The following is a 17,244-nucleotide window of genomic DNA, read 5'->3' as shown; positions in this document are numbered from 1 at the left end:
TTTCCTTCTTTATGTTTAAGTCACTCACCCATTTTGAATTTATCTTGGTGTAGGGTGTGAGGTGTTGATCTATTCCTAGTCTCTCCCACACTGTCTTCCAATTTTCCCAGCAGTTTTTATCGAATAGTGGATTTTTGTCCCAAAAGCTGGGATCTTTGGGTTTATCGTATACTGTCTTGCTGAGGTTGCTTTCCCCCAGTCTATTCCACTGATCTTCCTTTCTGTTTCTTAGCCAGTACCAAATTGTTTTGATGACTGCTGCTTTGTAATATAGTTTTAGGTCAGGGACTGCAAGGCCCCCATCATATGTGTTTTTTTTCATTATTTCCCTGGATATCCTTGATCTTTTGTTCTTCCAAATGAACTTTGTTATGTTTTTTTCTAAATCAGTGAAGAAGTATTTTGGTAGTTCAATGGGTATGGCACTAAATAGATAAATAAGTTTGGGTAGGATGGTCATTTTTATTATATTGGCTCGTCCTATCCATGAGCAGTTAATGTTTTTCCATTTGTTCAGGTCTAGTTTTAGTTGTGTGGTGAGTGTTTTGTAGTTGTGTTCATATAGTTCCTGTGTTTGTCTTGGGAGATAGATTCCTAGGTATTTTATTTTGTCTAAGGTGATTTTGAATGGGATTTCTCTTTCTAGTTCTTGCTGCTGAGCTGTGTTGGAGATATATAGAAAAGCTGATGATTTATGTGGGTTTATTTTGTATCCTGCAACTTTGCTAAAGTTGTTGATTATTTCAATGAGCTTTTTGGTTGAATCTCTAGGATTCTTTAAGTAGACCATCATGTCATCCACAAAGAGTGATAACTTGGTCTCCTCCTTGCCTATTTTGATGCCTTCAATTCCTTTATCTTCTCTAATTGCTACTGCTAGTGTTTCTAGTACAATGTCAAATAGTAGAGGTGATAATGGGCATCCTTGTTTCACTCCTGATCTTATTGGGAATGCATCTAGTTTATTCCCATTGCAGATGATATTAGCTGTTGGTTTTAGATATATACTGTTTGTTATTTTTAGGAATGACCCTTCTATTCCTATGCTTTCTAGTGTTTTTAATAGGAATGGGTGTTGTATTTTATCAAAGGCTTTTTCTGCATCTATTGAGATAATCATGTGGTTCTTGCTAGTTTGCTTGTTGATGTGGTCAATTATGTGGATGGTTTTCCTAATGTTGAACCAGCCCTGCATCCCTGGTATGAATCCTACTTGATCATGGTGAATGATCCTTCTGATCACTTGCTGGAGTCTTTTTGCTAGTATCCTATTTAAGATTTTTGCATCTATATTCATTAGGGAGATTGGCCTATAGTTTTCTTTCTCTGTTTTTGACCTGCCTGGTTTTGGAATCAGTACCATGTTTGTGTCATAAAAGGAGTTTGGTAGAACTCCCTCTTTGCTTATTATGTCAAATAGTTTGTATAGTATTGGGATTAACTGTTCTCTGAATGTTTGATAGAATTCACAGGTGAATCCATCAGGCCCTGGGGATTTTTTCTTAGGAAGTTCTTTGATGGCTTGATGGATTTCAATTTCTGATATGGGATTATTTAAGAATTCTATTTCCTCTTCTGTTAGTCTAGGCAGTTTGTATTTTTGTATATATTCATCCATTTCTCCTAAATTGGTGTATTTATTGCCATACAATTGGGCAAAGTAATTTCTAATGATTGCCTTAATTTCCTCCTCATTGGAGGTGCTGTTCCCCTTTTCATCTTTAATGCTGTGAATTTGCTTTTCTTCCTTCCTTTTTTTAATTAGATTGACCAGTACTTTGTCTATTTTGTTTGTTTTTTCAAAGTACCAGCTTCTTGTCTTATTTATTAAATCAATAGTTCTATCACTTTCGATTTTATTAATTTCTCCCTTAATTTTTAGGATTTCTAATTTGGTTTTCTGCTGGGGGTTTTTAATTTGATCGCTTTCGAGTTTTTTCAATTGCATTTCCAATTGATTGATCTCTGCTCTCCCTTGTTTGTTAATATAAGCTTTCAGGGATATGAATTTGCCTCTGATTACCGCTTTGGCTGCATCCCAAAAGGTTTGAAAGGATGTTTCGCCATTGTCATTTTCCTTGATGAAATTATTAATTGTTTCTATGATTTCTTCTTTAACTAAACGGTTTTGGAGTATCATATTGTTTAATTTCCAATTGGTTTTAGATTTGGTTTTCCATGTACCATTACTAATCATTATTTTTATTGCCTTGTGATCTGAGAAGGCTGCATTCATTATTTCTGCTTTTTTGCATTTGTGTGCTATGTTTCTGTGACCTAATGTATGGTCAGTTTTTGTGAATGTGCCATGTGGTGCTGAGAAGAAGGTGTATTCCTTTTTATCCCTATTTATTTTTCTCCATATGTCTATTAATTCTAATTTTTCTAAGATTTCATTCACTTCTTTTACCTCTTTCTTATTTATTTTTTGATTTGACTTTTCTAAATTTGATAATGGTTGGTTTAAGTCTCCCACTAGTATGGTTTTATTGTCTATTTCTTCCTTCAATTCTCCTAGTTTCTCCATTAGAAATTTGGGTGCTATATTATTTGGTGCATACATGTTGATTAATGATATTTCCTCGTTGTCTAGAGTCCCTTTTAACAAAATATAATTACCTTCCCTATCCCTTTTGATCAGGTCTATTTTTGCATTGGCTTTATCAGATATCATGATTACCACTCCTGCCTTCTTTCTATCAGTTGAGGCCCAGAAGGTCTTACTCCATCCTTTAATTCTGACCTTGTGGGTGTCAACCCGCCTCATGTGTGTTTCTTGAAGACAACATATGGTAGGGTTTTGGATTCTAATCCATTCTGGTATTCGTCTACGTTTTATGGGTGAGTTCATCCCATTCACGTTCAAAGTTATGATTGTCATTTGTGGACTCCCTGGCATTTTGATTGCCTTCCCTAATTCTAACCTTTTCTTCTTTGGCTCTACCTTTTAGTCCAGTGATTTACTTTGAATCAGTGCCCCTTGTCCCCTCCCTTGATGTTTCCCTTTTTAGTCCCTCCCTTTTTCTTCCCTCCCCCTCCCCCCTCTTTTTCCCTCCCTTTTTGTTCTCCCTCTCCCCCTCCCCCCCCTTGGTTTTCCCTTCTCCTTACCCTTGTTGGGTAAGATAGAATTCAAGATCCCAATGGATCTGGATGTTTTTCCCTCTCAGAGTTGATTTCCCTGAGATTGAGGTTTAAGTAACCTCCCCCCCTCTCTTCCTCTCCTTCTTATAGGAGTTTTCTTCCCCTCCCCTTCCCATGTGAATCTTTGTGTGAGAAAGATTATTCTATTTGGTCTTTCTTTACCCCCTATTTATACATTACATTTTCCCCACGTTAGTATACATAGATTGATATAAATGTAGTCCTTATAGAAGAGAGTTTGAGTAAAAGAAGAAGATAACATTTTTCCCCTTTCCTTAATATTTACCTTTTCAGGTATTCCTTGCTCTTTGATTTTCGGTATCAAACTTTCCACAGAGCTCTGGTCTTTTCTTTGCAAAAAGTTGGAAGTCTTCTATTTTGTTGAATGCCCATACTTTCCCTTGGAAGTATATAGTCAGTTTTGCTGGGTAGCTGATTCTTGGTTGGAGACCCAGCTCTCTTGCCTTTCTGAAGATCATGTTCCATGCCTTACGATCATTCAGAGTAGAACTTGCAAGGTCTTGTGTGACCCTGATTGGTATTCCTTTATATCTAAATTGTCTTTTTCTGGCTTCCTGTAGGATTTTTTCTTTTGTTTGATAGCTTTGGAATTTGGCAATTACATTCCTGGGAGTTGTCTTTTGGGGGTTTAGTGTAGAAGGTGTTCTGTGAGCTCTGTCAGTGGCTGTATTGCCCCCTTGTTCTAGAATTTCTGGGCAATTTTCTTTGATTATATCTTGTATCACCATGTCCAGTTTGGTGTTTATTTCTGGCTTTTCTGGGAGTCCAATTATTCTTAAATTTTCTCTTCTCCCTCTATTTTCCAGATCTATCACCTTGTCGGTGAGATATTTTATGTTCTCTTCTAATTTCTTGGTGTTTTGGCTTTGCTTTATTAGTTCTTGCTTTAAAGCCTGGTTTTCTTTTACAGTTTGGTCAAACTGGTTTTGTAGATGCATGAATTTCTTTTGCATTATTTCCCACTTTTCCTCCCAGAGGGCTTCCATCTTTTTGGTCATTTCTGATTCAAATTCTCCATGGGTTTGTGGAGAGTTTCTATTTCCTTTGGAAGATTTTGGAGAATTTTCTTGTATATCTTCTTCTATCTGCTCTGTATTTAGTTCCCTAAATTTTAATCTTTACAGTAGACCAGTTTCAGGAGAGGCTTGTGGATCTAATCTAGGAAAAGCTAGCCTGAATGGAGGTGCCAGGGATCAGCAAGCTTCTTACCCTCCATTCAAACTTTGTGACATCTCCTCTCCCTTCCATGTGATTTCATGTGGAGAAAATGCTCAAGTTACCTCTCCCTTGAGATTACTCACAACATTTCATGGGGAACATAGGAAAATTTCACCACCCATCACCCTCCTTGAGATATTGTGAAGGAATTTTCTCTTTTTCTCCCTCCCAAATTATATGAGAAATTTTACCCACATTGGGCTTCCTGTCTTTACACTTGAGGTAGATTATTCTTCTACTGCAAAAGTATATACCTTTCCTAGAACTATTTACTCGACCCTCTTGTTTGGGGTTTGTTGCTTCTGCTCCCTAGATTTTACAGAGCTGGTCTCCTTCCCCTGGGAATTAGAAAATCTTTTCTCCCTTTGGATTTTTGCCAAACTAATCTGCCTGAATAAAAACAAAGAAATAAAAATATGATTTCACTAATAATTTATGTAGTTGTTCTTGTTTCTTGGGCCCCCAAATCTCTCTTTAGAGGTCGATTTTAGCAAAAAGAAATAAGAATAATAAAATAATTTTAAATTTAAATGTAAATAAATTTAAATACTTTAAGAATACTTTAAAAAATGAGGAAGAAGGTAATGGCTGACTTTTTTTGATTTCCAAATTCAGAAACTTCATCTATTGGATATGTATCTTAAAATGAATAGTAAGTCTGTGGACAAGACATGGGTAAGAATGTTTTTGATGAATCTGATTACAAAACTAGTCTTTATATAAACATAGACATCAATTCTTTGTCTGGCACCAACAGATACAGATAAGGAAGATGATTACCTATGTGTCACTGAAAATGAGGGGTAAGTCAGTTAGCAAGACAAGGGTAATAATGCTTCTGAAGAATCTGATTGCTAGTAGTGTATCTTGTTTGGAGGTGTAGGGACTGCCAGCAAACCAAATTGAGTAGGTCAGTCATGGATATGCCCATGATTGGGGAAAATAACAAAAACAAACCAGACAGTAATGAATAAGACCTTCACCCTTTTACTCCCCACCTCTAAACACATTGATATGCTCTTACCCCAGAACTTTGTATTTGAGCATTTGTGGTTTAGCCAAATCCTTACCCTATGACAGGAATTCCTTCCCCTGAATATGAATCTCATAAAATTTCTCACAGGATATCACAAAGGGGATTGAGGGAATATTTCTACTTTATATTATCCAGATGAAAGGGAATATTAATGCTATAGGCACATGTGAAAAACCTTCCAAGATTGTATCATAAGCAAAGCCATCAATGTAGTAGGGAAGGGTTACTATAAACTTGGTCAAAATTATTTGCCTCTTTGACCTGTATCTACAAATGCTGAACTCAAGCCATAATCTTTCATCAGAAGAAGTTGAATCAGTGCAGCTGGGATTAACTCACCCCAACATACTTTATCAGAAAAGACTATTGTTTAAAGGCCTCTGCTCTGTGGGCTCTGCCTAACCAAAATATTGACATTGAAAGGGGAGAAATTGTCTCTGTAGAAAGATCTTTAGTGATCCAACACTTAAATATCAAACTATACCATCACTTCTAGCTCCTCTTAAAACTCTACCTCTTAGATTAATATTCTAACAGGCTGTAGTTTCTGATAGACTGATGCCTTCAGCAAATGAAATGATTGAGAAAGATAGTATCATGTAAATGGAATTATCCTACTTTGTTTATTTTAACTTAATTAATGAAGAACTTGGAGTGCCCCTCCTTTCTCATTTAGTTAGTCAAACACCTGAAGAACCTTTTACTAGACAAGGAAGTGCATACCCTCCTGAGCTCTCTCTTCAAAGTTTTTTTTTTTTCAAATTTCCCTTATGATACTTGTTGACTATCCATCTAGTGCAAGTATTTAGCCTTAAATAGAGATTACCACCTGCTTTGGACAAGACTTGGTCACAACATGCACTGTCCACAGGCTGCTGTAGGGGCCCCACCTGCTTACCTCTCAATTGTTTCAACAGTTGTAAGGTGGTTAAGAATTATTTTAAGACCAACTGCCCAAACTGGGCTAATATGGATCTTGAGGAATTAAGAAGAGTGGCAGTTTACCCTTTTGATGGACATGAAAAGAAAGAGGAAGATAACACTGACTTAGTGGAGGCATCAAGGAAGTAAATAAAAGCATTTACTGAAAAGGTTGAAAAAGAAAAAAGCAAATCAAGGAGTATCTGTAGGCCCTTTGCAATAATCCACAAATCAGCCACTAACATGCTATTTTTGTGGAAAAAGGGGTAATATAATGATGAACTGTAGGAAGTCGAATCAGTTATATAGAAATATAAACTTTAGGAATGATAACAATTATAGAAATAATAATGATAATAGGAACTTGTATAGAAATAATAATTCAAATGAGACAAATCATAGCTCACATCAAAGCACCCCAAATGGAGTTTGTCAACACAATACTTAGGGTAGTAATTCTCCTCAGTGTGGGGGACCTCAGAGAAGTAGCCAGGGATCTTTTTGATGATGATGGTGGGGAGGGCTCTGGAATCAGAGAGTAAAACTTTTGATTTCCCAGACCCTGATGTCTTAATGTCAGTTATCCCTGTCCATTCTCCCCACCAAAGTACTTAACTTCATGTAACCCTGAAGGTTGGAAACATGTATTATAATTGCTTCTTACACATTGGAGCTTTCAGGTTGGTTTTGATGAGTAAACCTGATTCTGAATGCAGTTCTATTGGCTCTTTAAATGTAGTAGGTATATCAGGAGCACCGCTAAAGTTCTCAAAGCTTTCCCCTCGAATGGTGTCTGTGGGACCCCTATCAGTAAAACATTCTTTTCTTTTAATGCCTGGTTCTCCTATAAATTTGTTAGGGAGAGATCATTTATGCAAACTTAGAGCCACAATGACATGCTCTCAAGATGACTCTATAACACTAGAATTGCCTGAGGAATCTTTAAATTTGCTTCGTTTACTTCTTTTAGATAGTCAGGAGGTGAAAGACCCCCACTCCCCCCACACACCTTTGAAATCCCAGCTGATATACCTGAGTCTCTTTGGGCCACATCTTCTTCTGATGTAGGCCTACTTAAATCAGCTGTTCCTGTTCAGATTAAGATAAAAGATGGTCTACTTCCTTCCATTCCTCAGTATCTCTATCAAAAGAGGCAATTGAGGGAATTTCCCTGGTGATAGATTCATTGATTAAGCAAGGAATAATAATTCCATGTAAATCTGAATATAATATCCCTATTCTCCCTGTAAAAAAAAAAAGCCCAAACTGGGCCCAGATGGAAAACATGTTTATTGATTTGTACAGGATTTAAGGGCTGTAAATAATCATGTCATAAAAAGATGACCTATGGTTCCAAACCCAGCCACAATTGATCCTTCTCTATCCCTCTCTATGAAAATTCCAGGAATATATTTACCTTCACCTGGAAAGGTTCTTAGTGGACATGGTCCTAGCTACCACAGGGTTTCATTGATAGTTCTATGTTGTTCTCACAAATTATAAAACAGGGTTTAGAAAAATATCAATTTTAAGGAAAGCTATTTGATACAATTTGTAGATGATCTACTTTTGGCCTTACCAAATGGCACAATATGCCAGGAAGATAGAAAACACCTTTATTTTAGAGTTACATAAGAAACGCCACGAGATCTCAAAGGCAAAGTTTCAGTGGTATCTCCCCAAAGTTAAATATTTAGGGTTTGTTTAAACTGCTGGTACCTGCTCCATTTCCCCTAAGCACATTGAAGATATTCAGAAATTGATCATGCCTTCCACTAAGAAACAGTTGAGGGCAATTCTGGGAATAACAGGGTTCTGTACACAGTGGATCCCTTGCTTTGGGGAAATCACTAAACCCCTTATAGCTCTGACAAAAAATTCAGTCTCTGAAGTGCTTAGATTAGAGGTGGAACACTTGTCAACTCTTTCAGAATCAAAACAGGCTATCCTGTCTGCCCCTGCTCTAGGCATTTCATATTGCAAAAAGCCATTACCTTGTATGTACATGAAAAGAAAGGGGGTAGCTTTAGGCATTTTAACTCAAACTTTAGGACCTGTTCAGTGTTAAGTTGCTTAATATTTGGCCCAGATTCAGCCAGTAGCTGCAGGAGCCCCACCATATCTTAAAGGGGTAGCTGCCATAGCTTTGTTAGTAACTAAATCTACTGGTCTAATATTGGGGTGCCCATTAACCATAATGTGCCCACATGAATTTGAGGCATTGTTGCTAAGTCATAGAACACAGCATTTTCAGATCAAATATTTGCTGATAGGAGGTAACCTTGTCAGGTAATGAAAATATTACCTTGAAACTCTGTACAGTCTTTAATCCTGCCACCTTGCTTCCAGATTCACCAGTTTCAGGAGAACCATTGCACAATTGTGAATCTTTAGTGTCCATGGCTGAAAAGCCTTGAGATAACCTCCTGGCCACTCCTTTAGACAATGCAGACTTAGTTTTATTTACTGATGGTTCTTCTTTCATGAGGGATGGCTGCCGTAGTCACAGAATTTGTTACTCTGTGGTCAGCTTCATTATCCTCAAATATAAGTGCTCAAGGTGAAGAATTGATAGCTCTAAAACATACTTGTATAATTGCTAAAGGTAAGAAAGCAACAATTTACACAGACTCTAAATACGCATTTGGAATATGACATGCAGTGTCATATGGCTCCAAAGGGGGCTTTTAACTTCTGCTAGAAAATGTATCACAAATACAGAGATTGTTAATGAAGTGCTTTCTGCTCTTCTGCTACCTGAAACTCTAGCTGTAGTTCATTACTCTGCCCATAGAGGTAGAACTTACCTTGTCCCTAGAGGGAACCACTGGGAAGATACTGTAGCAAAGCTCGCTGCCTGAATTGATTTTAACTTTGGCAATTAGTAAGGACTCAAATTTATCTCTCTTATAACAAATGGGAAGTGGAAAAACAGAAACAAAAGTTTAAAGCAAAATAGATCAGTGGAGTATATAAGAATAAGATTATAAAAATATAGTTTGGTAAGATAAGTTTTATAGGTTTGAGGACTTGGAATGTTGTCTTAAAGAATGCAGAGAGGCACATGCAGGGAATTATGTGAAAGGTCTGGAATGAAAGGAGAAGGGGCAGGTGTGAGAGTGAAGCAGTGACTGTTAATCCCTGACTATTGTGGGTTAAGTCAGCCTTTTCCCTCTCTCTGACCATAATAGCCTTGGTTTTGAGGAGGAACAAAGAGAAAACTTGAACTATGCTGGTGGTTTTCCTTTTGTCCACTTTGGGAAACACCAGGAAGGAAACCAGTTTCTATCTGCTGTCACGATAACATTTTGTTTGAAAAAGAATCACAGAAGATTCTTGAACTCTGAGTCTCACCTCAGAGCCACACACAGCCATTTTGGCTCACTGTCTTTACTTACTTGGAGACAACTTTAATATAGAGATACTTAAACTTATGTATAAGGGTTTAGTCAGTTTAGTCAGATAGTGTTTTGGAATTTTAGTTATTGATAAGGAGATTTATAGAATAGCTTGGGTGAATTCCCAAGGTCAGGAAAATTTTGTCTTGTGACGAAAGGGGAGTGAGTGGAGTACTTAGTTCCCTTAGTGCTTAAGGCATACTCAGTTTATAATCCTTACATTTAGGATTACAAATTGATTATGTTAAATGATCAATGGGGAGACTAGTCTCCCAATGATCATCAGGGGGGATTTTAAATCTTGAAATTTCTCAGACTTGTGAATGTTAAAAATTTCCCATCGGGGAATTCTCAATTGGAACAATTCCCTACTGGGAACTTTCCCCATTTTGACTGTGAGAACTTGCCAGGATCAGAAATGGAAGGACCTCTACTCCATCTGTACTTAAGACTGCTTTAGGGTAGAGAAGTCCTTGCTAAACAATGAAAGTACTTGGACCCATGCTTATGATGAGGCAGGGAGTTCTTTGAGCCATGCCTGTTTTTAGAATTGATACAATGGGATGCTAGGTACCTATAAAGGTCGGGCAACTTGTAAACTTGCCAGGAGCAAAGAGGTGAAAACTTACTTAGAGGTTTTCTCTTGAGGGGATTAGTCGACTCAGCTGTGTTTTCTCTGGTTCAGATTTGCTGAGGGGATTAGTCGACCCAGCAGTGTTTTTAGAATGGGTTGTCCTTTGGAAAACATCTACTGTGATTGGTAGATGTAAGGACTTAGGGGAGGTGACATAGGAGAAAACCCCCTATATAAGAAAAAGCAGAATCTCTTGAAGGACAATCCTTTTGGAGGAAGCTCTTATGAGGATCACTTGGGAAGAATCTCTTGAGAGAGGCTCTGGAGAAGGGAAGCTCTTAGAGGACAATCTCTAAGGAGGTCTCGCTGGAGCTCCTCTGAGGGGACTCTGTTCCTCTGGAGGCTCTGGAGAGAGGCCCTTTGAAACAGTCTCTGGCTGGATCTCTCTTTGAGGAGGACTCTGGCTGGAACTCTCTCTGGTGAAGTCAGTTGGGATGGAGCTGGCCTGGTGTCACTAGAATCCTTGCTTAGACAGACCTTGTGGTGAGTGATAAAAGACTGACTGACTGATCTCTCTCTCTTAAGACTCAGGTCTAGGCCATGTTGGCTTAAGACCCTTCATACTTATTTCCTTTTTCTCTCTTTTCTTTAATTCCTCATTGTATTATTAATTAAATTCTCTATAAAACCCAGTTGACTTGGGTATATTCATAATTGGGAATATATTCCCTGGTGACCACCTTATATTTGATTTAAAAACCAAGACAGTGTAGTGAAACAGATTTCTGCAGTCACAATTTATTCACCCACTCTTATATCTAGCATAATTTATATCTTCCACCATTTTAACTCACTACAGTTTAAAACATCAACCATTTTAATTATAACAGTTTATGGCTCCCACTCTTTTAACTGCCACAGTTTATGGCAGACAACTATTTTAAATGTAACAATACCCCAAAGCTTTAGACTATGGAAATCTACCATTGATTGCTAAGAATTATGGAACTTTTACTAATAATTATGTCTGATTCCAGAAGAAGGGATCACAAATAGAGTCATTGTACAGTGCTGAGTAGCACAGGGTCAAGGAGAGTCAAAATCCCTGTGGGATTGGTGAGAATCTGTGCCAAGACAGAGGACTTGTTTTGAGATTCCAGAAAGTGACTGTTTGGCAACTTCAGATGATAGATTTCCCTGTGCCAGATTTCCTTTAAGTACCTTAATTTGGCTTTCATTTTGGCTCCCCTATCCCTGAGATTGAAGGTAAAATCAGACCAGGGAATCATACATTCCCCCTTTACCTCAGAATCTAGTCCGTTTTCTCTTTTATAGCATAGCAATTTTCAGTAGTCCTAGCTGCCATTGGGTAAGTGCTATATTGCTGTAATTGTCCTATAGACTCATAGAACATACATCACTTTAATTGAGCTTTCCTAGTGATTTGAGGACCAGTTACAGGTTTATTCTTGTTTACTCATAATCATATATACATAAGATTTTAATATATTAATTTTTTCCCCAAATTTTAATTTTTTCTCTTCTATTTGATTTTTTAAATTTTATTTTGACAATTGATTCATATACCCCATAACTCAGCCATATATTCTGGGGTGATCCTGGTGTTGGTCAATACCATCCTCAAAGGGATTGTATAATTATCTGTTAATCTTGAAATTTCTCAGACTCTACCTTAGAACATTTGGTTAAGACCATTCCCCATTTTAAACAGTGAACTCTACTTAGATCAGGAATGTGAGAACTCACCTACTTAAGTCTGCCCTAGGGGAAGATAAAGTTGTAAACTCTTTTCTGAACAATGAAAAGTACTTAAACCCATACTTAAGCCATGCCTATTTTTAGAACTAATACAAAGGGATGCTAAGTACCTACAAAGGTCAGGCAACTTGTGAACTTACAAGGAGCAAAGAGGTGGAAACTTACTCAGAGCTTTCCTGGTGTAAATTACTCAAAAGATTAGTCTACTCAGGTGTGAACTAAGAATGGTCTGTCCTTTAAATGTCTACTGCAATTGGTAGATATAAGGACTTAGGAGAGGTGACATAGGAGAAAATGCCCTTTAAAAGGAGATAAAAAGCTCTCTCTAGGACAGTCAGCTGGGAAAGGCTGCCTTGAAGGGTCTCTCTCTCGATACTCTCTTGGGGACATTCAGATTGAGGATTGAGCTGGTGAAGTCAGCTGAGATGGAGCTGGCCTGGTGTCACTAGAATCCTTGCTTAGACAGATCTTGTGGTGAATGATAAAAGACTGATCTCTCTCTCTTAAGACTCAGGTCTAGGCCATGTTGGCTCAAGGCCCTTCATACTTATTCCTTTCTTACTCTCTCTCTTTCTTTGATTCCTCATTGTATTATTAATTAAAATCTCTATAAAACCCAGTTGGCTTGGGTATATTCATAATTGGGAATATTTCCCTGGAAACCACCTTAAATATTTGATTTAAAACAAGACACTGTAGTGAAAACATATTTCCTGAGGTCACAAATTTACTCACCCACTTTTTTTTATCTACAACAATTTAAGTCTTCAACTATTTTAACTCACTACAGTTTACAACCTCAACCATTTTAACTCTTACAGTTTATGGCATCCACTCTTTTAATTATTACAGTTTATGGCATCCAACCATTTTAATTGCCACATATCCTAAAATCCAAGATTTAAAATTGTTTGGAGAAATTTCAGGAAAAAAAAAACTCGTCAACACTCCAAATCAAGAAAATGGATCTTTTTGAAGAAGGTACCATAAAGAAGCCTGCGAGCACCACACACTGCATCAAACGATCCAGAGTGGACTTTGGGATTATAATGAACTGAAATGAATCATTAAATTGTAATTTCCACTTAGAAAGTAAAATATTGTATGCATCTCTAGCCAGAAGATCTTTAGAGGTATAAACTGGTTATGTGAATTGATTCCTTGAGGATAGTAGGCATGTAAATTTGGGAGATTTCAACATGCTCATCTCTCAGTAGAATCACAGGAGGAATTGTATAAATGGCATTATTCTCCTTTGTTTATTTTAACTTAATCAAGAACTTAGAGTGCCCCTTCTTTCACATTTAGTCAAACACTTGAAGAACCTTTTACTAGAAAAGGAAGTTCACACCCTCAAAGACTGAAAGTGGATCCCACAAGCACTTAATTAATTAAGAAACTATGATTGGTTCCTGACATGTGATTGACCAGCCTGTTTTAAAAGGAATCAGAGAGACAGAAATCAGAGAGACAGGAAGTGATGTGGGAAAAAGGGCTATAAAAGGCAAGACTGGAGAGCTGAACAGGGACTTCTACTTATGCATTGCACCATTTCTGCATTGGAGAGATTCTGCTGCATTGGTGTCTCTGCGTTAGATTTCATTCTGCAGTTGGAGATTCTGCATTGGTGGCTCTTGCTGAAGAGACTACTGCAACTCCTGGTTGGAAATCGAGACCTGAGGGAGACTTTGGTGGAATTAAGCTGGATTTCTCTGGATCAGCAATTATAGAGTATTTAGCTAGGCTATATTTTCTACCTTTCCCTCTCTATTATCTCTACTTTGCTGTAATAAAGCTACTAATAGCCTCGTGACTTAAGAGTTAACTTTTATAAATGGTGACCATAACAACTTTTTATAACTCTTAATTTGACCAAAACCAATTTTAACTCATACAGTATGTGGAAACATCTAATAGTAACCTAAATTCAAGGCCTTCTGTAACCCCCCAAAATATGGAGGTGTTTTTTTTCTTTTGAATAAATGTGAATAAATATCCATAATCAATTTTTTAAACAATACTCTTCTTTTAATTTCTTTTTGTCTATTACTATTTATTATATGTGCTCTTTCTATTTATATAGTCATTATATAGTGTTTTTCTGCTTTTTTACATCATTTATATAATTCTTTTTTTCTAAACCCTTACCTTCCATCTTAGAATTAATATTGGTTCCAAGGCAGAGGAATGGTAAGGGCTTGATTTGTTAATTAGAGTCACACAGCTGAGGTCAAATTTGAACTCTAAGCCTCTACTGAGCCATCTAGCTATTTTTTTACAGGTTTCATTATATTTCTAATACTTATCAACCTTGATCATATAATTATATATCCCTGAATCAGAATTTATTAAACTATTTCCCAGTTAATAGAAATGTAATCTTTTTTTTCAGCCCACCCCCATAACAAAAATATAAACATCTTTGAATATATGAGTTTTTTTTTCTTTTCAATAATATTCTCAGAGTAAATTCCTCACTGTAGGATTATTAGCTCAAAATATAAGTGATTATTTTGTGACTTTTGCAATATACTTGCCAGAAGATTTTTTTAAAGACTCTTGCCTTCACTTCTAGGAAGTGTCTGAGGCTAAATTTGAACACAGGACCTTCCATCTCTCAATTGACGGAGCTACCTAGCTGCTCACCAGAAGATTTTTTAAAAGATACCATTATTTTGTGATATCACCAGTGATATATGAGTGTCTATTTTTCTATTGCCCTTTCCTCACTGCATTTTGTCATTTGAAATCATTTTTGCTATTCTTTTCAAAGTGATACTTTGAAGATATTTTACTTTTAATTTTTATTATTAAGAGTTGAAATTCTCTCTAGTTATAATTTTTGTTTTATCTTTTGGCTTTTCTTTTCCTATTTTAATCAACTGTTTACAAATTTTAGAGACTGAATTTCTATGTTATGTTTTCATACATATTTTTCCAGTCTTTTCTTTTTCTTTCTTTCTTGAGTATCATTTTTTGGATGCATGTATGCTTTCGATTTTTATGAAATTTAGAACATTTACCTGATCTTTAATAATTTGTTCTTTTTGTTTATTCATGCATTTTTGTTCTAAAAATTTAGATGAAAATTTTATCTTATTCTATCATTAACATTTTTTCTTTGTCTATTTTTCAACTAGGATATAATTTATTATAAGATATTTTTTATCCAAATGACGCTAACCATGTCAGAAATAGCATGGTAAAGTGGAAAGAGTAATAGATTTGGAGTCAGAGGACCTGAGTTTGGCACTCAGTTCTACTGTTACTATGTCACCCTGGGCAAGTCATCTAAGCTCTTGGGGTTAATGTTTCTTCATTTGTAAAATGACTTGGCAGTTCCTCATGGTGGCTTCCTAACAGTACTCTCTTTTATTTGGATTTAGGAACAGGTTAATCCCATTTATTTTAGCTCATTCTGTGCTAATTTGCTGGTATGTATTAGAATGATAAATGTCTGGTATAAAATCCGTTTGGTTTGTGGCAAGTATTGAATGCCATCATGTATAAAAGCACTTTGTAAGGTTTAAGGTGTTATTTTTTATTTTTAATATATAATTTTATTTAATTAATTAATTTAGAATATTTTTCCATTATTACAAGATTCATGTTCTTTTCCTCCCCTCCCCACACTCCCCACTCATAGCTGACAGGCAATTCCACTGGGTTTTACATATGTCATTGATCAAGACCCATTTCCATATTATTGATAATAATTGCATTAGGGTGATCATTTAAAGTCTATACCCCCAATCACATCCCCATCAACCCATGTGATCAAGCCATTGTTTTTCTTCTGTGTTTCTACTCCCAGAGTTCATCTTCTGAATGTGGATAGTGTTCTTTCTGGTAAGTCCCTCAGAATTGTCCTGGATCAGAGCATTGCTGCTAGTAGAGAAGTCAATTACATTCGATAGGACCACAGTGTATCAGTCTCTGTGTATAATATTCTCCTGGTTCTGCTCCTTTCACTCTGCATCAATTCCTGGAGGTTGTTCCAGTTCCCATGGAATTCCTCCACTTTACTATTCCTTTGAGCACAATAGTATTCCAACACCAACATATACCACAATTTGTTCAGCCATTCCCCAATTGAAGGGCATTCTCTCATTTTCCAATATTTTGCCACCACATAGAGCACAGTTATAAATATTTTTGTAAAATCTTTTTCCTTATGATCGATTTGGGGTATAAACCCAGCAGTGCTATGGCTGGATTAAAGGGCAGGCAGTCTTTTTAATGCCATTTGGTCATAGTTCCAAATTGTCTTCCAGAATGGTTGGATCAATTCACAACTCTACCAGCAGTTCATTAGTGTCCCAATTTTGGCACATCCTCTCCAGCATTTATTACTTCCCTTCGCTGTCATGTTAGCCAATCTGCTAGGTGTGAGGTGGTACCTCAGAGTTGTTTTGATTTGCATTTCTTTTATTATAAGAGATTTAGAATACTTTTTCATGTGCTTATTATTTTTTTTTATTTTTAAACATTATTTTATTTGGTCATTTTCAAGCATTATTCATTGGAAACAAAGATCATTTTTTTCCTCCTCCCCCCCACTCCTCCCATAGCCAACACACAATTCCACTGGGTATCACATATGTCCTTGATTCAAACCCATTTCCATGTGGTTGGTATTTGCATTAGGGTGTTCATTTAGAGTCTCTCCTCAATCATGTCCCCTCAACACCTGTAGTCAAGCAGTTGCTTTTCTTCAGTGTTTTTATTCCCACAATTTGTCCTCTGCTTGTGGATAGTGTTTTTTTCTCCTAGATCCCTGCAGAATGTTCAGGGTTTCAGGTAAAATAATGCTTAATTGTATTGACACTAATGGAGAAGTCCATTATGTTTGATTGTACCACAGTGTTTCAGTCTCTGTGTACAATGTTTTCCTGGTTCTGCTTCTTTCGCTCTGCAATCACTTCCTGGAAGTTGTTCCAGTCTCCATGGAATTCCTCCACTTTATTATTCTTTTTAGCACAATAGTATTACATCTCCAACATATACCACAATTTGTTCAGCCGTTCCCCAATTGAAAGGCATCCCCTCATTTTCCAATTTTGGGCCACCACAAAGAGTGCAGCTATGAATATTCCTGTACATGTCTTTTTCCTTATTATCTCTTTGGGGTACAAACCCAGCAGTGCTATGGCTGG

At 36.7% G+C, this 17,244-nt stretch overlaps 1 long non-coding RNA gene across 2 annotated transcripts in view; it reads left to right on the top strand.

Moving 5' to 3' along the window:
* Positions 1-17,244, top strand: part of LOC107651392 (uncharacterized) — a 39,555-nt gene that overhangs the window by 5,143 nt on the left and 17,168 nt on the right. The gene's annotated exons all lie outside the window — the stretch shown is intronic.

Source organism: Monodelphis domestica, chromosome 2, assembly GCF_027887165.1.
Source record: "Monodelphis domestica isolate mMonDom1 chromosome 2, mMonDom1.pri, whole genome shotgun sequence".
Taxonomy (NCBI): Eukaryota; Metazoa; Chordata; class Mammalia; order Didelphimorphia; family Didelphidae; genus Monodelphis; species Monodelphis domestica.
This window is presented reverse-complemented; position numbering and strand designations above follow the sequence as displayed.